The 22,923-nt window shown below is 37.2% G+C and overlaps 1 protein-coding gene across 10 annotated transcripts in view; it reads left to right on the top strand.

Moving 5' to 3' along the window:
- Positions 1-22,923, top strand: part of ATP2B2 (ATPase plasma membrane Ca2+ transporting 2) — a 446,707-nt gene that overhangs the window by 56,429 nt on the left and 367,355 nt on the right. The window contains exon 1 of one of the 10 annotated variants that reach the window (XM_076346012.1): positions 14,053-14,071. The exons of the other annotated variants lie outside the window; for them this stretch is intronic. The gene's annotated coding sequence lies outside the window, so the exon portion shown is untranslated. Of the gene's footprint in view, positions 1-14,052; positions 14,072-22,923 lie in introns of those variants that run through there. 10 annotated transcript variants of the gene reach the window in all.

Here is a 22,923-nt window from a genome sequence, read left to right as displayed (position 1 = left end):
CTGAATGTTAAGTCCAAAATGGCAGTAGGGAGCTCCCAGAAACAAGGTTAGTGACTAGTAATAACGTTGCCACTTCCCATCTCATCTGTGAGGATGAGTGTTCTGACCCATCCCTAGAGCTTGCGACGAAGCTACCAAGAAGTTACGGCTTGATCAAAAGTCATGTAGAATATTACCTTGGCTCTGGATGGTGTCCTGCAGTGCTTTTGGTTGACTTCTCATCATTGAGTTTTAGGGAGACGAAGATGTTCCTAAAATACATGAGAAACCGGACTATGTCAACACTGCAACAACTGCCAAGGTGTGGTAGCGTTTTTTCTCCTAACTAAAGGTTGCATAGATTTTATAATTTGCATTAATTCTGCATCCTTCTTTTTAGAAATTGCCATTATATAGCAGTTTTCACGCTTTGCTGTGCAAACTGTAGTCAGAAATTATTCAAGGCCACGCTTATTCCTGTAGCAGAGAAAGCTGTACTGGAATTAAGATCTTCAACCTCACAATGTTCAAGTTTGCTGAGGTAGTGTTAGGGCTTCCTATTATTCTGGTAACTTTTTGTAGAAGTAGATGCCAAGAGAGGCATGCGTGTAATGTGTATGTTCATTTTCTGATATGTAGTAAAGAGTGGTTTACAATGTCATATAGAGGTTATGTAGTCTAACTGAACTGAGCGGGAACTTCAACATAGTGTTGTGTGGTATTTAGGGAGTATTTTCTGAAGGTTGAATACAACTAAGGATTGTTTTTCTTGCTACTGTCTTTCTTGGGGGAATATTTTGAACGTGTTTCTGCTTCTTTTGTTTAAATGGATGGTACATGCTGTACTGCCTTCTGTGTTCAGCAAAACAGGTGACAAGGAACGGCTCAGCTCATCCTGCCTACACAGCCATTCATTTTAATTAAAATTCAGCCGACTCTCTCTGCTTTCTGTATGATTTGTATAAATGACTGACTTTAATTTGACCTCCTGGAGTGTGAGGGGATTTCAGACTTCAGTTAAATGTTATAAGTTGCTGTCTTTCCTGGGGTGTCTGGGGAGTGGGAACTGATGAACCATTTCTATTGGAGAACAGCTGTTTGAGCTCAAACACAGAGCTGGGTGTGACAGGTCTCAGCTTCTCCGTAGAGCATAAAATGAAAATAATGGTAGGTTTATAATAGTTATAAGGAGCTATCTGGCATGAAGACAGCCATTTATTATACCTATTATAATTAGAAGCCTGAACTTTGATACAATTTTAGCAAAATAGTCTCCTACTTGGATCCTCTGGATGTGTTCTCTGGAGACTTGAAGCACATCATTTCTTAATACTTTTTCAGCTACTCCTTCCAGTGTGCAGCCCTCATGAAGACATTTTACTGACTAATCCCGTGTAGATTGTAGTGACCTTGAGGGTAGGAGAAAAGGGCTGAAGTGCAATGCCAGCTCTGCAAAGGCCGAGGGAGGGACTTCAGTTTAACTGAGACATTGCGGAGACTGAGTGAGTGACAGGAGGGAAATGCCTTAAGCAATTGTCAAAGTTAGGACGAGTAGGATAACTTTGTTTCTTAAGGACTTTACAGAGGTAGTTCAGTGAGCCAGGTCAGCTGAACATTTTCAAGTGAAGGGGCAAAGGTCAGAAGGAGTTCTAGCTCCAGACTGTGAAGCCTGTGACAAATGGACATGCTCAGGAAGACATGGAAGTGGAGAAAAGACTGTCACTGGTGGTTGTTGAAAGGAGAAGGACACTAAGATAAAAACATCATTCGCTTTTTCTGGTAAAATATTGAATAGCTCATAAAGCTTGTAAAATGAGAGTTAAAGGATGCATCCCTGTGTGAAAAGACAGTGTCTTCTGTTAATGATTTCGTTTGCATGTTGCGATGGTCCTGCCTTTGTCAGAAGGAAGACTAAAATTACAAGCTGATTTCCATTTTAAAGGGAGATAGAGGGCATAGAAATGAAGTGAAAAAGTGAAACTCTTGGGAGCTTGCTGAAGGCCAAGAATTGAAAAGCTGATTCCATAAAGAGTAAGATGGTGTGACCTTAGTCACCTAGAAACCAACCTGGTAGAAAAATACCAAATCTGGAAGGAATTACCCCCACCCCCAGAAGAGGTACTTTAAAAAAAAAAAACAAAACCAAAAAACCAAAACCCAACCTTTTAGTTTTTTTACTACCTATAAAGGTTGTAATTAAAAAAAAAAAATTACTTCTTTTTTTTAATTATTTATTTCCTATCCAAGTTTGAGTGAGGGGAAAAAAGGGAGAAGTTTTCCACATGGCTGTCTTTAGAAATAAGCAAGTAGACTTGACTGTCTCTAATCAGAGAACTATAGGACTCATTGGTTGCTGTCAACATATGTAGCATGTATTATAATAAAGGTGAAAAGTACAGGAAAGAGGCATGTGCTGCAGTTCAGGTTACCTATATAGAGTCAGAGTTAAATTCAACAGTGAAACGTGCTGAGGTTTATCTAGGTGAAGTTTGAGAAATCTTTCTCATACTGAAAGGAAACACATAAAATTGTTGGGTACCAGTGTAAAGATGTGCAAATCCCATAGAAACAAAAGAGTTCTAGGACGCCACGTAGATGTTTGGGCACTTCAATATTAAGAAAACCAAACTGCAGGAAAAGAACATAGGTCCAACTATACACAACTGTGTAACGCAACCATCCATAAATGCTTGATGTGGTCAGAGGCGAAAGTAGGGTAGGCCTTGTTAAGACGACAGCAGTGAACCATAGGCTGAACGGATGTAATGGCAGCTAAGAGAGAACACGGCGTGTGATGCTCCCTGACAGGAATGGTTATTTAGACAGATCAGGTCTCCTAAGTTAATTGGCAGATATATCCTTGAATTAGTTCTTTAAAATAAGAAAGATCAAAACACACAAGATGTGAAAATTTTCTCCCCCACACCTTTTCTGGCACTTGCTTACAAGAAATTTGCTGTGAGACATGCTAAATCCGAGCCAATGTGAGAAAACAGGTTATATAGGTAAGATGTGTGGTGCTAGAGAACAGAGAACTTCTGGGACTGCCTCAGCAAAATGATGAGTCGTGATGAGTGAAACTCATCAGATAACATCAGTCTTCTGCCATCTTTCAATTCTATCTAACATTATCAACAAATCCTGTAAACGTGTATGAGCATAAATTGTGCGAGAGTGACAAGGGTTGTCTTGAGATAGCTATGAAACCTGTCGGCCACAAGAAATTAAGCTCACTGTGCTTGATCTGACTTCTAGTTCCTGATGGTCCGTGCTGACATTGTATCTACAGTTGCTTTGGAGAGAACTGCAGTGATGAAAGGAGGTTCCAGGTTTCTTAGTATGTGAAACAGTGGCTGTTATCATCAAGGAAATGGGGAAAGCTTTTGAGAGCAACTGGTTCAAACAGATTGCATTTGTTTGCCCATGTGTACTACTGCCATATGCTGGAAAGAAGTTTAATTGTGTAGTAATCTCTGCTTTTTCAGTTAGATATGTTTGCTTTATACTTTTGTGTTCAAATAATTTACTTAAAGCTTACCAGACGCTTAAAAAACTATTTGATAAATAGTTGTTCTTATGGCTCTCTGGACTGTACAGACACGTATGGGAACATGTAGCCCTGTTAAGCGTTAAATACAGCACCTGTGCCACCACTACTAATTTCTGCGTGGCCAGAAGACAGAGTATGTTGACAAACATGAAGTCACCTAAGGTTTTTAATTTGTTTAAATGTTACAGAATGTTCTTACCTGACTTCCTATTAGATTGTGAATGATGGTGAATTGAAAAGGAACCTGTGGTTGTCGTACAGCAGTGCCTGTGGTACAGCTGGCAGTATTCACTGTGGTAGATGTACATGGAGGATATTTTGGTGAAATATTATGAGGAGGTATTTGGAATCTGAAAGCATCTTTCAAATACAGTTTGTGCCTTTAATTTCAAAGCAGTCAGAAATACTGCTGCATCCCTCTGATATTTATTCTTTGGTTTAATCAGGTAGAACTTTTCATATCCTAGGTATATCTAATGTGATGGATTACTTTGTTTTGACTTTCTTAGCTGTACCTCCTCTCTGAGAGTGCTTCAGATTCAGTGAGATGTAAATAATGTTTAGAACGATGTGGAGGAATGTCACTTTTGTGAACACTTTGATTTTCCTCTGGGTTTGTCCTTTGCACCCGGAATCTGATTGACCACTTCCAGTCTGCAGAATTTGCCGTGTTGAGAGTTCTTCAATTTATCTTCCTTGACTGCTTAAGACCTAATTGCATAAATAATTCTATGTTAATTAAGAGCATCTAAAACAAATAGCTGCAAAACACACTACGTCAGGTAAACTTACTGTCACCAGTCTTTTTTAAAGGATTGTAAAAATAGTATTTTTTTAAATGATTTTTCTGTCTGTTTTTCCCCCCGTTCTTACATTGGGAGATATTTTAAAGACCTGGCAAATTTCCCAGACATTTTATTTAAAATCAAGAAAAGAGGTTTAAATTCCTTTCCATAGAATGTTTAACTTCAGTGTGACAATTCAGATGTTGGGTTTGGGTTTTTTTTTTTTTTGATAGGGGGAATGCTGAAACCTCTTATTCATCAATATGAAAGAAAGTTTTCCCGTTTTACAGATAAGCCAGAGTACACAAAATACATTTTTTACTTAGACATGAAGTGCTTAATTAGAGGTTATAATTTGATCTATGTATTTGTGATAGGCATTTAGATACAGTGGTGATGAATGCTCAATAGTAAGCACACACATAGAAGCTGATGTGAAGGTTTTTGACACTGTTCTCTGTTACGTTTTCTTTCTGCTATTTTTTGAAATTATTTTTTTCTGTAGAGCATCAGTGAAGGCTGACTTGCCGTTACTGTGTATTAGTTGGAAAAAGCTTAGTGTTACTGGAATAGTGGGGGAAGTATTACCTGACATCTTGGATTTGACAGGATGAGCAATGACAGGGTTACAGGTGTTGGTGGGGATTTTTCCGCTGTGAACAATAGAGAATGATGCATCTGACTAGAGAGATGCTGACAAGCACATAATTTGTGTATCTTTCTTTTTTTCTTCAGTGTAACTGGAAATATAAGCAGTCTTTTCACCCAGAGTATGCTGTAGGGATTAATTTGTTTAATGTGTGCTTAGTTCAGTAGTTCTAAAAAACTCACCTTGTGATGTGAAAGATTCCCACCATTTTAGTCCTCTAAATTGAGATGGTGCTGAAGATAATACATATGGAATTCCTTTACTGCGGTTCATTAAAATAATGAACCTCCCCTATTTTGGGAGGTTTTTTCCTGGGCTTATGAAAAATCTTCTATCGTTTAACTAACTTCAATGCTTGGCACTGTATTTTGCTAAGATTTCTTTAGTACCGTCTTCTCTTTTTGTCCACTAACAAATTCTCTTAACAAAATGCAGGAAAAGTGCCAGTAATCTTCTTTACCCTTTCCAAATATATATTCTAGTACGTACACCATTTCACTTGGGATTCACTTGGTTCCATATTTATTTTCAAGTAATGAATCTGTGTAAAGTCACCATGTGCACCTTTGAAGAAAAAAATGCAAAATCCTTAATTTGGATAGCATTATCCAAAAACTGTCTACTGAAAAGATAACTAATTTGGAGGGTAATTGGAATTATGACTCTCTTTTAAAAAATGAAATATATTTCAGCTGTCAAGCATTGTAATAAAACCGTAACAGTGAGGGTTATGGGATAACAGGTTCACTTAAACATGTGCTCTGTTGCCGTACTGACCAGCTATAGTGATTTAGTCTGTTGGGTTAAATACGAAGCTGCCAGATGCAATTACAGATTTACCAGCACTGGTGGAAAACTGGGTTAAAGTGGAATAATTTCTGTATGTTTTGTCCCGCAAGTTATATTTATGTGCATGATGTCATGCCATGGGCCTATCCATACTAATAAACTGTTTTGTACATTTTGTAAAGCATGGAGTTACCTGCAGATGCAGAGCAGAGGCAGGTAATTTTCTATTAAGTTTAACAGATTGTGACAGTTCCTGCCCTCTTGTGTATGGAGTGTCTGTAAATATATATTTGTTTTACATGAGACTGTGAGCCTTTGTTATTTTAAGGCATCACTATCTCTGTCTACTCTGTTACACACTTTGATAATATTAGTCTTCTCACTTTTTTATTCTAAGATCTTTTTCTTCCTGGACAAAGACTGTAGAGGCCAGCAAAAGATGCTCACCAGGAAAAAGGAGCTATAAGAATATTTTCATATGCATGTTACTACTACAGCTATTAAAAGTTTAATTTCCAGAGCTAGCATAAAATTAAAGAAGTTATGATTAAATAGGCTACTATGCATTTTTATGACCTTTTATTGCTTGGTATGGCTTCAGCAAAGTTAATTCTGTATATTAACGCTGTCAGTCATTTATATGACAAGTCTTATCAAAAAGCAGAAAGACTTGTCTAGATATTCTTGTTGCTCTTTTTTGTTTTATAAAGCTGATAAATTATGCATTTAAAACTAGATTATTCTTGGAAGTTAGAACTTTGCTTGTCTTTCATATGTTTTAGGAAACGGGTGCTTGATCCACTAAACATTTTCCTACTTAAATTTCATAACATGATTTGTGCTTTTCTTTAATGTTATGTACTGATTTCCTAAGATGCTTTAGACATTACTATAACTACTGCAGTTGGTCGAGTAATTTGTCATCTCAAACTTACTTTTAAAAATGCAGGCATTGTGTTTACCCTCCTTCTGGATACCACAGCGGTGTTCGCGCGTGCTTGAAAGACGCTGCTCCTTTTTGTGGTATGCACAAAGCATCGCACAGTCCTTCCCCAGTTGGAACTAATTTAGTTGTAGGCTTATCCCTTCACCGAGTCTAAACGTGCTGGCTCCAAAACCTGTGTGAAGGCATGTGTTTGTATGTTTTTTTTTTCTCCTGGATGTAGAAAGGGAAAAACTTTCTTGTCTTTTCTTGATACTGTCTTGTCAGCTTCATCTTTCCCCTCTTGCTTTTACTGGAACCCATTTCCCTTCACAAGCTCAAGTCACGTCTAGTGCATGCTGAGACATACAGACTGTGGTTTTTGATGAAAATTTTTGGAATTAGATGGTGTTTGAACTAAAATATTTCAGGGTGAAAGGCCAGCAATATTGTATCAGGAAAATCATGAATGTGGAGTTTTTTCCCAGCCTTCTGACAAGGATTAGAGTTACAGGATTTAAATTGTGACAACCTTTTTTTGCCTACGTTAATTTTAATTGTACTTTTCCTGCCTTCATTATCAATGAAATTAGAGGGGCTTTGCTGCATTTAGTTTAGATACTTTTTTCTGTTTCACAGCTTGTCATTTCAAAGTGTCAAATATTTACTCATGTCATGTTTGACTGTAGTGCCAAGCTTTGTGTTATTTGTATTTGTGTATAATTTGCACCTGATTCTTTGATGCTGTCAGAATGTATGTAATCTGATCTGTGGCTTTCCCCCCGCTCTTGCTTTACCCGTTAGACTGCAGATCATTTGCTGTCATTCACTTTGCTTCACTGGGATGTGAAGAAACGTGCAAAATTTAATCCTTCTCCCAAGTAACTAGTGACAGGACGAGAGGAAATGGCCTCAAGTTGCGCCAGGGGAGGTTTGGATTGGATGTAAGGAAAAATTTCTTTACTGAAAGAGTGGTGAAACATTGGAACAGGCTGCCCAGGGAAGTGGTGGAGTCCCCATCCCTGGAAGTATTTAAAAGACGAGTAGATGAGGCACTTAGGGACATGGTTTAGTGGGCATGGTGGTGTTGGGTTGACGGTTGGACTCGATGATCTTAGAGGTCTTTTCCCACCTCAATGATTCTATGATTCTATGATTCTATGAAAATTAATACTGAAGACTGAGGTATTTGTGCTCTATGTATGCAGTACCTTAAACAAGAAAACTGGAATCTAGCCTGAACTTGGCCAGTTCATGAGAAGAAAATGTTTACTTTGTAAGAAAAGTAGAATTTTTAGCTTTATATTCACCAGGTTTTTAAGATTCTACCTGTTAATGATTGCCATTTTTTATCTCTGATTTTTGCAATGTTATGGTGAAGTGAGAGGTGGTCTGTGAAGTCAGTTTTCACTCTGCATTGACTACAGGAGTAAGTTTAAACATCTGAGCTATTAATGCAACTTGGACTGTATAACTTGGTTTCTCCTAGACATCTATGTCTGGATTTTTGGGAGGAGGATTTGGGAAAGTTTCGAGTGCTTATATATGTCAAAATTAGGGTTTGAGCCTTCCATTTTTCTCCATCCTGTAGGTTCAAATCTCTCACTAATGTTCAGCTTTCGTTTACTTACTAAATGAGTAAAGGTGTAAATATTTGGATGCCTATCCCTGGGCATCAAATCCTGTACTTAGGCACTGAAGGGGTAGCCCGTTTTTCTGAAGTTTTCTGCATCAGATTTGATCCGTTTGTTTGGATATAATGGTGAAAATTGTGGCTTTCAATGACTGTGCATTTGTAAGTATTTGAGCAACAATAAAATATAGATGGAGGTTTTAAAGAAACTTATGACTTGAGTCCTAAACAAACTTAATGATTCAGTATTCAGCATGATACTGGTTTTCTTTGGAGACAGTTCTATATCTGCAAGATTATTACTTTTTCATTGTGAATTTTGAATGACTTTCAATTATCATCAGAAGGCTTATTAATTCTTTTTTTGGGGGTGGGGATGCCTTCTGACTCCGTTTTCTGTGTCTGTGCTTATTTCAATACGACTCCTAAATTTTGAAAGTTTGCTAAGTATGTTAGGGTTATACTCAAGTTAAGTTAAATGTGCTAGAGTGTGTTTCCAGGTCCTGAGTCCACCTGGCACGGTTATATGCAAACTGCTTACAAGGAACAGTCCAGGATCTCTCACTAGACCTACCCCCCCACTTGCTCCCCACCTCTTTCTTGTGTATGACTTTTTTTTTTAATGTCCAGATTAGACTTGGTAAGAATAGTATTTTCAGTGTTTTTCTTTTAATGTCTTGCAATGAATGGACTCAGTAGAATCACAGTCCTACAGATCTTCACCAAAGACGGCTGTGAGGCTTCGCTGTCAGACTCAGTCTTCTTGATGTCAGTTTAATTTTTGTTCCCTGCTTCCTTATGTTGAAACCTTTCTCTCTCGAGTTTCCTCATTTCTAGTGGACGACTGTTAAAAGTGAATGTCCATTTGTTGAGGCTCCCATTGTAACCGTAAGACCTATTGTCTGTTTGCTATATATTTCTTTTTTGCCCAGACTTTTGGACAGTCTATCTCATGATTCGGAACAGGAATTTTATCCTATGTTTTATGTACAAACTGTATACAAAACCATGCTCGTGCACAATACAAAATAGAACCATTTCAGACAGCATGGGAGTGTCAGGTTTACTTAACATTCAAGGCCAGAAGAAAGCATTTCTGTCAGCACCAAGGCATAGCTGCTGAGTAATGCAGGTGAAGCAATTCACCCATTCACTGACCTCGGAGGGGTGGTGGAAGGATGGCATATTCTTGATTGGTATTTCCAACCCTTCTAGCTGTATTCACTGTGAAGTTCCAACACCTGTGTGATGTTGAAAAGGAAAGAGTATTATCACAGTTCCTGCTGTGAAGCTATGGGGAAAGATCATAAAGTGTTATCGTTTGTAGTCAATCACGTATTAGATGATTTTTATCCTGAAAATCTGTTTAGAGGCATTTCTTTCTTTTCCTCTTGATTCTGACAGCCTAGAAGAGAAAGTCCTAAAATTTTCTGCATACTAATGGGAATTTCATGCAGCTGAAAATAATGATTGGTGGAAAGGAGCAAAGTTGTGAGAAACACAATTTAATTGTTCCTTATGCTGAGTTATCTGCTTACCCAATACACACTTACCCTGTGGTCTCTAGGCTTACTAGACTAATTGCTCTTCCTAGATTTGCGTGTGGTGATGACTGCTTGGGTTTCCATTTTCAGTATTTGTATTGTCACAGAACAGAACTGTGGCTTTTTCCACTGAATTTTCACTTACGACCCCAGGCAGAATCCATTACTAATGCAGAATATCGCTTTCTCACCTGCTGTGCAGAATGGACCACAGGCATTTAGAGCACCTGTGCTCAGCACCAGCTGCCAGGACATCTGTATATAATTTATGATTATGTACATGTATAAATCTTTTCATGAGTTAGAAACCAAGAACTCTTGATTTGCTCCATACCAGCATCTTTAACAGTATGGTGCATTTTAAACTCCATATTCCAGAATATGAAGCTTAAGCAAACCGATTTTTTGTGGTAACAGACTCCTACCAGGTATGGGCTTAAAACCAGCTCCTGTATCCACCCAGAAGGAACCAGAAAAGGCATATCTTTCTAGAGATTGTTTAGTAGCTGCCACGGTGATATAGAACATGAATTAATCCACCTTTTTTTTTTTTAATACATATTTTTGAGAAATACTGCATCTTTTTATACCTTTTTACATCAGGAGGAGTTTAATTATTTATATTATAAACTCATTGTTGATAATAAATGATGACTTTCCTTCTCCATAGAAATCCAACTGCACAGACTAAAATGCTCCAACAGATTTATAATGCTTTTGAAAAGAGATTGTCTTGTCTTACTAAATGCTGAATGATACTCTGATTGCAGATTTGCAGTTGTTCTCTTAAAAAACCTGCTGAAGTTGGCCATCACTTTTTACTGTGCAAGGAATGCATTATTAGTGCACAGAAGTTTGAATGCATTCTAGTAGATTTAACTTTTAAACAAAACACTGGCAAGGTACGATTCCCCCCCCCCCCAAATTGCGTGTTGTAAGAAGCCCTGCATTTGTGGTGATGTGTTATATTCACTGTATGTAAACTGAAGATAGTTACTGTGTAGGTAATTTTCATTCCTTACCAAAGAAGCCAGCAAAAAATAGCTTAGTGGATATTCAAAACCTCTGAAGACAGTTAGGGTCCAAAACTTGACATAACTCATAAATACTGCTTCTTTTCATAAATTTTCAAAAATTGAGGGGACCCTGGTATTTCATCTGCTACACAGCATGGAAAATCCACTTAGACACTGGAACTGAGTTCCAATCCTTTGGAACCAAATTAATTTCTAAGTGGAGATTGCTGTCTGAGATAAGCGTTGGTTTGTATGTAATGTGAATTGAGTAGATGACATTGCACCACCGTTGATAGAAATGTTTGCCTTAAGGTTAACTGATAATTTAAAAATAATGGTTTGAACTGTCTGGTTTTTGTGAATACAGATGGAATTCCAGCTTCATTCATAGCAACACTTATGCTGCCTTTTTTTCCTGAGAATGAGACTACAGTCTTTCTTAGATTGGGGGGAGGATCTGAGAGAGTTAAGAAATCTATCATAATTTAAAAATATTCCATGGTATTTAGTGAATGATTTGTAACTAATGTACAAGTGATAGAGGGCTCTAGGCTGTAAATTCAGAAGTCAGATGCACGTGTGCAAAACGTGGGCAGGAAACAAACATCTCTGATTTTTGTCTCTGATAAAAAATTGTTTGAAGTGCCAAACATTGCTTAAATAGCTACTGTGATATCCCACTGCTGGGAAAGTTTAGATGGTGGATCTATAGCATCTTGACAGATCCACTTATAGATGCTTTTATAAATGAATTGACTGTGTTGCATTGCTGCTCGTTCCTGAAATTTCTGTCTGTTGGGCAGTTTATCTGAGCAAAGAATAAAGTCTGTGGTGTTAAAAGGTCTGTAAATACCATCTGTTTTGTTTTGTGTGTTTTGTTGTTTTTTTTTAATAGTGAATAGTGATACGAGCAGGTGAAGAGAGACTATGAATTGTTCTGACCCATCACTCTAAAGAATTACAAACCTTCCTGAACTTTGACAGTACTAACTTTATTAATTTGAATGCTTAGGTCCTTGTATTTTCAGCTTGTAAGTAGGTCAGGAAAAATAAATTCTGTTGCTGTTGGCTGTCAGTAGCTTGTGTTAATCATGAAATTTCTGTCTTGGTTTTATAAATTCAAGATACTTCTAGAAAAAGCTAAGTAAGTGTGTGTTTTTCACATAGGTTGCTGAGTACCTTTTGCTGTAGAGCCTAATGGGGAATTACTGTGGGATAGTATCTTCAAGAAAAGAAATCGTATGTGTGTGTGTCAGCTTGCCAAAAGAAGAAACCGAAATTTCATCTAGTCAACATAGTGTAAAATAGCTGTAGACTTCTTAATGTTTGCCAAAAGGCAAAGTTAACATATTAGAGAAACTTAACCGACAGTGTGTTGTTCTGAGTTAAATAGTGATTTGTTTCAAAATTAGGTTCAACAGGTTTGGTTCTCTGCAAGCTGTTACTTGACTTCAGAAAACTGTTCTCCAGTTAAAATGGATGGAGATGGTAGTTGGGACTTTTCTCCATGACCGTTGTCTGGTCAAACCAGAATGATTGCTATCTTTAGGCCTATAAAGAAGGAGGTGTCTCTTTCTCCTAGTGAGTGAGAGAAAAGAACAGATGATTTGGAGAAAGCTGAAGCATGTAATTTCTTTTCTTTTTTTTTTCTTAGCCTATCCAGAAGAGGTTATCTGTGATCAGACGTTTTATGTAATTTCAAAATAGTAGTGCATGCCTGAAGATAAGAACGTGCTAGAAAATATTTAGGTAATTTAGATGAATTCAACTTGGTTAGGCCCAATGAAAATACTTTCTTTGCTATTTAAGGAATTCTGTGAAGTAACGTATGATTTACTGCCATTTGACATAGAGAATTTGTTAGAAGGAAAAATTCCCAGAGAATTGGATGGTGTGTGTGGGTGGGAAGCAATATCGCTTTTCTTTGTGGGAGGGTAAAGAGGGCCTAACTGGGTATTTTGAAAGATGTCAGAACAGGATTTTTAAAAAATGAGTTTGACAGTACATAGAGGACAGGCTTCATTAAATAGCTGACAGGTTTTACTGAGAACCCACTTACTTTATGGTTTTGAAAGGCTAGCTGGAATACCAGAAGAGGGGAGACACACAAATGTGGCTTCAGTAGGGCGTTTGAGATGGTCTAATATGATGTTTTCATAAGAAAAATCTGATCTAGATGAAATGACTGCAAAACAATTAAGCATTTTCAAGGGAACAGCCAGTTTAGAAGACTATTCAGAGTTATCAGTTATTCACTATCTAATTGGAATGGGTCGCTCGAGAATATATTCTGGGCCTGGTTCTTCTGTGTAATTTTTTTTATTAACAGGTTGATGCTAGAATAGAAAAACATGTAAAACTTTCAGTGCTTCCAGGATAGATGGGGATGCAAGCATTTTGCGGGACAGTACCGGAATTAAAATTGATGTTTACAAATAGGTGAAATTAATCAAAAACATTGAAGAACAAATCAAAAAGGAAACGTATGAATTACTAATGAAAATTAAAGTCAAAAGTACAAACCTAAAATAAGGGATCATTTGGTTAGCAGGTTAGTAGGCAGAGAGGGAATTAGGGTTAGGGTAGGGTGTAGGATTATAGCGGACTATGAACGTGACAGCATGGTGTCCTATAAAGTTTTTCATCTGGGATGTTTGGCATTACCCTTTGTAATATGCACCAGCTCAGAGCTCACCCTCAGAGCTCATGAAGGCCCACTTAGCTAGCTTCTAATTTTGGGCACTGCCCTTTAAAAAAGTGGAAGAGGAGGGAAAGCAAAGGACAAATTGTGGAGAGTACAGTAGATAAGGGAAGGATAAAATGTTTGGGGAAGGTGATCTGTGGGGGAAAGAAAACCCTGAAGGAATTGGAAGAGAAAACTATCAGCTGGCAACATGATTCTTTAAATACAAGGTTTCTGAAAGAGGATGGTGATCAGTTGTTCTCTGTGATCCAAGAAGTATAGCACAAAAAGTCATCATCAGATGAGTTTGCAACAAAGATTTAAATGGGGTAGTGGGGGGGGGAGAGTGGAACTACACTTGAAGAGCTGAAGCACTGGAGTGGGCGGTCTGTGGAGGCTGTGTGAAGGATTGTAAATGGGACTGGAGGCACGTCGTCAGGCACACTTTTTAAGTCTGCTATATTCTGCCCAAGCTGTGGGAAAGGACTCTGAGGTTCCTTCCAGCCTGTTGTCTTTTTCAGGTAAGCAAGCCTCACTTCACACTTCCTCTGTGGCCCCTTTAGCTCACACGGTCTTAGTGGAGGGATTTAAGTGGAATAGAAGGTAATGTTCCCCGATGAAGAGTATCCATCTCGTTCCCTGGTGTGAAAAGACTGGTCTCAACAAATATGGTCGTCATGTTCCTTCTTGTAATGTCTTTGCATGGGCATAACAGGAAAATCTCAGGCATACTCTGAATTTTACCCATTGGTATCTAGAATGTTCCTTGCAGCTTTGTGAAGTGCTATTGCGTCCAGTAATTACGTTTATTGTTTTATTTTCAAAACTCAAAATGAGCTAACATAATGTGACAGCATATCCACATGAAGTTGTTTTGGGTAAGTTCATAATGCTGAGTCTCTACTGCTATAGTCCCTTTGTTGTGTGCATTGAAAGGTCAGAGGATTGAGTGCTGATATAATACTAGATTTAAATGGATTGTTTCCAGATACTAGAATGACCAAACGTGGCTCTGCCACTTTCCTCAGATCTTCAGAGCTTGGGATTTAAGCACTAAATAACACTCAGACCCCTTCTGCCATCTAAAAGCTTAACAACTTCACATAACTTTTAAACTATATGCCTCAACTGCCTATTTTTGAAGTCTAATTGTTCGAAGCTGTCAAAAGATGAAGAATTTATGGTATCTGTTGGGGGAAGGGGAAGAGTATAATTATGTACCACTTAACAGAACCAAGAAACATTACACAGCATCAAAGCAAACTGCAATGCCTTTTGGTTATGAAAATTAGACTGAGTAATGAAAAACACTTATATACCTTTTCAAAGAAAAGCAAGCTGAGGAATTATTTTTAATGTAAGTCTGTTCTTTTCAAATGAGGTCTGTTAACAGCTTATAACAACTTCAAAATCTTTGTTGGACTCGCCACATTTCATTTGATGCTCTCCCTCATGCGAACTAGCAAAGCAATTTTTTTCCACTGCTTATTTCAGAAAGCCGCACAGTTCTGCTTGTGATCTGAGTATTTTTTATTTCATTTATTCAGGAATGTTTAATCTAAATAAATATGCCATTCTTTCCATTAGCCTGTGCTCATATATTTGTATGATCTGTGTTTAAGCAGCTGCTTAAATCACTGCTTGCTGCAATATACTAATAATGTCAAACAAAAATTAATTGGACAGCCTAACAACCCAAAGTAAACTATTTATTTCAAGTTAGCCTTATGTTTACTACTTTCACATTTAAAATCTCTCATGTGACTGTGACTTGGCCTTTTGCCTTTGCATGTTATGCTTTAGGACAAAGTGAAAAATCTATTTTCAGAGATCTTGTTAAATTAAGCATAATCTTGATCGTGTGCGTAGTCTAAAGCAAAGGAACTTATGAAGAAACAGTAGCAAAGGAAGAATGAGATAGCGAATGTGTCACCGATATATTGAGTTATTCTTAAGGATTTCCATTTGGAGTGCTTGACAAAGGCAATGATTAGTAAAATGTTAACAAATAGCAAATTTCTTATTTTGTGCTCAGCAAATTATATTAAAGACATATTTACAAATTTGAAGAAAATATAGTAACTCTTTGGAAACATACCCTTAACGTTAGCAGGATTGACAGGTATTTCATCTGAGATCTATTATAATTCTGTTAATATCTTTGCATTCCTGGCAACTTTTAAGACTGAGCAGTAACGTGAGAACTGCCTGCTGGCCTCTTGCTCCTGACGCTTTTGTAATACCTGAAATAGTTCACAAAAGATTCTTGTAGCAAATCCTGGCAGACAATGGTTTCTCAGGTTGTTTGCTTGACCTTAACCCGTGGAGAGAATTCAAGAGTCAGAAGACAAATGCTTGAAACATGGAGGACTCAATTTCAGCTATATTTAAGTTTTTCAGATGGTTCAATGTTAAGAGTTCAACCTGTAGAAATACAATGTGCTACTTTTCCTTTTAAATAGTTAAAAGTATTTTAAAAAATTACATTTCTGTTTGTGGATTCCTCTTGTCCTTTGGAATTCTCTGAAGCAGCAGTTCTGAAACATTTTAAATTTGTAGGTTTTTTGTCCATTTGGAATTTTCAGTGCTTTCCAAAGGAGGGAGCTAAGAGAGACCTTCAGTGTTTGGGTAGGGTGGAAGGCAACAGCTTAAAAAACCCCTCAACCAACGAAACAAAAACAAACAAAAAATCAGTGTTCTAGGTTTGCTGTGGGCACAAATGGGAATTGCAAGCAATCTCAGAGCTATTTAAATGTGTATAATGTCAACCTGTATCAGATTCAGAACAGAAGAGAAACAGGCAAAGGCAGCAATTATTAGCTCGGGAAGCAGTGTTGTAGAACGCAGCTGGGTGCTGTCACTGTCTCTAGCCTCTCCTTTCTGGTAGGCTTCTTCAATGAAGCGTATGTTGCAGCTTCATGGGACTGTGCAGTAAACAAAATACTATGAAGTGCTGTAAAACCGTATGTAGATCATAGCATATTTTTAATAGACTTTGTTTTGTATGTTTGGGTGCTTTTCTTCAGTCTTAGTAGTGGTAGTTTAAAATGTACGGTGAGTTCAAGGGATTAGTACCTTCCATATATTTGAGGTACATCACTCCTGTTGGGCAAAAAAATATTTTTGCGTGTCCGTATAACCTTGGAGCCTGACCGAGTGTATTCTCCGTAGTAATAATAAAGGTTGCATATGGGATCTTTCAGTCTAAATTAAGTCTTGTCATACGTTCACCATATAGGCTAACACCTGTTTCTCTAAGTGTCATGTTCCTCCTAAAAAGACTGTCAGAAACAAATTGCCGAGAACCTTGAGGGGGGAGGGAAATAAAAATAATGAATAAACAGTCCTAGGTCATGTATCTAGTAAGTGAATTTATAGCTGTTTTTAACTTGTTATCTAGAATTGTAATCTTATATAAATAAAAAACACTGGTCTTTGTCATCTACATCCTTCTGAGGGCAGAAGGAAGCTTTTTATAAGGTACTTTTGAGGCAAGTCAGGCTTGGGCAGTGTGTCTTTGCTTTACAGAATCTTTAATTCCTTCCTGTGAAAAAAATTAATATTCTGATGCCCAACTAAGGGGGATTTGGATTTTATGGTTCCCTTGGTTTTCACCTCACTGGAATGTCACTTTAAGGATGGTAAAAATTATCTATTCTGTCAAAATCTTCCTCAAATGTGTGTGGGTTGTATTTACTCCTAGTTAACAATGTTACTATTTCTCAACTATAATATTTATTAGGAACAGTATGTATTGAGAAAACGTACATCGGGCTGCATGTCTAAGGTCAGCATTATTATAAATTAATGTGTAGTGTTCACTGTCCTGGAATGTTTGCCATTTTAACTTGTCCTAATTGGTCTACAAATCACATAATCTTAAAAACTCCCTGTTTTGATGACAACAGATAATAGCAGAAACAGCTATTCTTGGTATTCCTCCTCAAAATTTTCTTATCTTTTTTGGAATAATGAAAAACTTTACTTTTCTCCCTACTAGTTTTCTGAAAGCAATTGCAATTGTTATCTTAGTGCTGTATTGAGTTTTCTTTCGTTCAGCAGAGGACTAACTTATGTGTGACTTTCTCAGTTAGAATAGGAAGCTAAGAAAAGGTTTTTGGAAATGGTTTCGTAAAATATGCAGATTTAATGGCTAGCGGGGGGGGGAACCTTATATTTTGATTTATTTTTAAACTTTCTGAGAAGGTGCCAAATTGTGTGCAAGAAATCTCTTTCCAAAGTGGGAAATCTCAAAACGTTATTTCCTTTGTTAACAATTTCTATTAGAAGGTTGAAGGAAGCCCGATTTGATTATTGAGGCTTTTGGTGCTGGGGAACTTTACAGCTGAGGAATGCCTTTGTGAACTTGTTCTTCAACAAGGGGGAGGCCATACCCAAATACAGTTCCCGTGCTGAAAAGCTGATGATTCCTTCTTACTTGGCCAGAAGGAACAGGCTGTGTGCCAACAGGCCCAGTAGCTGTTAGCCCTGGCCAGGGAGACTTTTGGACAGGCAATTCTGTCCACTCTGGGAATAGTTACTGGGAAGTGAATTTTCCAGTGAGAGAAAGCCACTGTCTTTTTTTTATGTGATGTTTCATAAGTCTGTGGAGATGTGATATTAGGTGTAGGAATGCAATGAAATGCTGAAGCTTTTACTTTCTTTTCTGAAGTTTTGGTTAGTGGTATATGTGTTTGTGAGCGCATGTGCGCATATGGTCTAAACATTTTGTGTGTGTGTATATATATATGTCCACTTACATATTTTTTTCTTTTAGTCACAGCAAAATGTTTATGGCTGTTCTTAAACTCTGTTTCCAGTGGCTCTTCTTTTCCACAGCACGATTCCTAAAATCACTTTTGTGAAGAAGCCAATATTGGCCTCAAAAAATTGCTCATACTTGCACTATTCCAGTGACTGAGACCTATAACTATTTTTGAACCAGAGACCAGAAAATTTTAGAATAAAAGTGGCTTCTTATCTGTGGATAAAATTTTACCTACAAATAAAATGAAAAGTTGAAAGGAAATTTCCTAATAGGGCTATTCTAATTATTGGTTTTTTAGTGACTTTGCAATATATTTGTTGGTTAAGTAAAAATTCATCTCAACTTTCAGGTTATACACGTTATGTTTAAGAGAGAGTGTACCCCATGTTAGGCTCAAAATAAAGATTTTGCAGTTACTCGAATTTAAAAAAATAGCTTAGTCTGAAGTATAGTTGATATTTCCTCAAGACTTGCATAAATTTTTTTCATTGGTTCATTGTAATTTCCTACTTAGACATTTTTTGTTTTCCTTACTAGAACAGAAAAGACAAAAATCTAGTAATCTAATTCGTTGGATTACGGGTGTTTCTGTGAAAATGTATTTTTATTTTACAACTATGCTTTGAGGATCCTGTGGGCTCAGCTCTACAATTTTTAATTAGCATTACTGGTAGGAATGGGGCCCCCTGTTTAATGGGCCTGCTGATCATTTGTAGGTAACTAATGTGGGCTTGTATCTCTAAGAGACTTAGAGACAGTATTTGATTGTTGTGATTTTCCATAAATTGTACATTTTGAGAATAAGACTGAATGCTGAACTTGCACAGAGTTCAATTAGAAATTGGTATTAGGACATTGTTAATTTTCTTTTGTTTATATTATTGTATGAGCAACAGGCGAAGTAGAAAGCAGCATTGCTTCTTCTGCATTACCTGTTTTCCCCACTCTCTTCTGGTACGTTTTGCATGTTAACACAGTTCCTCATCTCAGTGCTTCAGGACTCGGTGTGATTTGAACCAGGGTGGAAGGAAAAATAAACATAGTCTGGCCCGACTAAAATAATTATCTAATTCTACAGACCATTTATGTGAAGTAAGAGAAAAAAAACCTGGTCTGACTGTGGATTTTTGTAGTACCCTGTTGAGAAGTCATTACTGAAACATTTTCACTTCTAGTGAATGTGTGGAATGGGAGGGGGAAAGGATTTTTGGGGAGGGGAAGGGCTTATGGATAAAATGTGAGATTGTATTGGCTTTGCTTGACAGGCTGAGAGACTGAGTCAAGTCTAGAAACTAGAATGTGCCCTGATGCTTTTTTTTACTTTTTCTGGTCTCTAGAGATCTTCCTGTGAGTTGAGGCAAAGGAAAAAAGGAAGGCACACAGGTTGACCTAAAGGGATATGCAGAGATTTATGCTACCCTTGATATGATCAGCTATGATACGTAGTATTGTAGCGATGTATGAGACATAGCAGAATTATTTTACTATTTGCACTGAGTTTAAAAACAAAGTAGCTAGGACGGTAGTAGGAAAGAAATTTCACCTCTGCTGTATAACATTAAATACTGTCCTTTAATATAGTACTAATAGTGATGTGTTTTTCTGAACATAGATTTACAGGTATAGGGTAGAAGTACTGGATCATGGGGTGTTCTTTTCCTGTTTCAGCTGCTGCTCTGCAAGTAGGATGGGAAATGTTGAAGGACCTTCATTGCTGTATATGTTTTCATTACTTACTACTTGCATGTTTTTATTCTCTTAGGGCAGAAATGTCTTCATTTTAAGCAACATTTTGAAGCACCAGTAAGGATTATGTGGTCTCATCTTCTCAAATGCTATTTTTATGCATGATGCCATTAAGAGTATTATGTTGAGTATCGCTTAAAATGATTCTTGATTAAATATATTTTCTATTCTGCATTTACTATAGAATTCCTCAAATCTAGCCAGCAGGACTTGACAATGTAAGGAATAGTTGCTGCTACTTCTGATTTGTTTCTTTTTTCATTATTATCTTGCAAAAACGTGATTGAGTAAAGATAATAAAGCTATTTGTTCAGTGATGGTGGCGAGAATACTAATCTGAAATTATTGCTTACGTTTTGAGTAGTTCTTAAAGTCACTTTTGTTTTAAATGGATTTGTTACTCATCATTAGGACTTCATATTTTAGCCAAGTTCAACCCCCACTGTCTGTTGAAGAGGTTTTTTGGAGGAATTGTACTTGACTGCATTCAGTTGTGTCAGCATTGCCACTGGAAGGTAATACTTGCTCCACTGAAATAGTGAGACAGTTGTAGCTGTATTGAGAAACAGTAACTGAAGGGTTTCTAGAAAGTGAAACTTTTGCTTTATTTCATTAAAACAGGGGATGAGTATAGGAAATCACACACCTTTCAAAGAGGTAAGGATGTACAGAAGTCAGAGAGATGGAGTTAGTGTTCATTTTATTCTTGTAATAACTGATGTTAATTAATGCAGTTGAAATATTTTGCAGATAGAATTCAGGTTTCATATTTAAAAAAAGATGATTAACATCCTGGAAAAGAGGGTGTAGGGTGGAAAGGAAGAATTATGGGGGACTGTCCTTGGTATCCTTGGAAGGAAGAAAATACATATTAATAGTAAATACTAATTCTCTCTATTCCGTGATGGAATAGAGAACTTGTTATCCCAAATGAGGAGTAGAACTGCAACAGAAATCATTCTCCAAAGATAGGGGGTTTGTGTGTGTGCTTGTGCTTTTTCTCAGCCATAGCTAAGATAACAGGCATATTTTGTCTGATAGTTACTGATTTTCAACATAGTGGGAAAGTCACGGGGGGCGGGGAGTGAGTAGAAAGTTTGCTTTCTTGTTTTGAGAACGCTGTTTCAAGACTTTCAATCACAAATGGGTTCTTTCTGCATGTGATACAATATTCCTCAGAAATTTTACAGAGAATATAGGTTAATGGGTGCAAGATAACTTAGTGAAGTGTGTGCCCTCAGGAAGAAGAGGGGAAGTTGTACTTGCATATGTTGTGAAAAACATATGCAACTAAATTTAGCTCATACTAGCAGATTCTACTTATTCTGAAGACTGTTTGTGGGATACTTCCAACCTTGTATGAAAAAGGGCATGGGAAGATTTTTTTTATTTCTATTTGGGCCCCTGCATCTCCTTTTCTCCTTTCTCTCTCCCCCAAGGAAAAAAGCCTCTGAACAGAAGACAAATTATTTCTCTGCCTACACTTGTATCTTAGTAGTCTGATTTTAGCACCATGTCGTCATGCTGCAAGATTAATTGGCATATGCCGGTTTTTGTTTTTAGCCTCCTCCGGTTTTATTCAGTAGTTAATGCTTCTCCCATAAATCTTAGATTTAACTGTGAAAGCTTAGCCTATTATCCAAAACAATTTCTTTCCTGTTCTTTTGAAATGCAGCAACATTAGAAACTGCTGTTTCTAACATCTACTATTGTGTGCAAGATATATTTTGTGTATTTGATACTAATACCACTGGGTTAAAAAAAAAAAGGGAGTGGATGGCTTAATATTTATCTGCTGGCACTTTAGAGTCTTTATTAACCCTTTTTGGTGGGTGTGCTGAGCTGCAAGTGCTCTGACTGTAGTTCACAGAAACACAGCATCGAATTGACCTCTTCAGCTATTATTTTCAGAAATGGTATTTTTTTCCCCCCCCCTCTATTATTGGGGAAGTTGAACACTAACGTAGGATGTATCATGAATCTTGCTTTGATTTAGTTGGAAAAGTATTGATTGCTTTTCCTTTCGAGGAAAAAATAAAAAACCCACTGATACTATAATTGCACATCATGTTTGTAGCTGAAGAGAAAAAATACTTGTACCCTGATGCTCTTCTGTATTTCAAAGTATATAATTTCTTCTCATAAAAGATTTTTTCTTTCCCTGCAGGTTTTGTTTTGCATGTGGTGTACTGCTGCCTTTCTATCTCAAGCTAAACAAATACTAGTTAGTTGAAATAGATTTTAAGGATTCTAATTGTTTATAATCTTCTTATGGAGTCAGTGACCGTAATATATTCAAATTCAGGGATTGTACCTTGGATTTCCAAGCAGTAAAAGAAGGTTGTTTACTCACTGTTCTGAAGCTTTTCGAGATACTCAGAGAATTACCTTTTAACACTGCACTTCATAAAGCTGTTGGTATTTCTTCTTTGACGGCATGTACCCTTAGGTGTTGAATGAAAAGATTTTTGGCACATAGATGGTAAAAGGATTTATAGGACACTTTTTTTAAGAAGGTCACTAATGAGCGCTGAGTTGCCAGTTTTAGAGGTGACTATTCCAGCTGCTTTTAAAGCTTGTCCTTTGTCTTTGGAGTACCTCATTTTATAACAAAACCACTGAAGGTTGAGTCAAGTTTGTTCAGAGCTGTATCCCCTGGAAACGTATTGGCAAGCATGATTTAGCGCTGCTTGTCTTAATCTTGTACATTCCTGACCATGGCAAGGCTACAAATTCAGTAAGCTTTATTCCACGTGGTACTTTCAGCATTTAAAGTTTGTAAAGCCAAAGGCATTACAAAGACAATATGAGAAACGAGCTTTTTTTCTTTTTCTGTTTTGTAGATATAAACTTTAAAAG

Source organism: Aptenodytes patagonicus, chromosome 8, assembly GCF_965638725.1.
Source record: "Aptenodytes patagonicus chromosome 8, bAptPat1.pri.cur, whole genome shotgun sequence".
Taxonomy (NCBI): Eukaryota; Metazoa; Chordata; class Aves; order Sphenisciformes; family Spheniscidae; genus Aptenodytes; species Aptenodytes patagonicus.
Note: the sequence above shows the minus strand (reverse complement) of the source record. Positions and strands in the feature narration are given on the sequence as shown.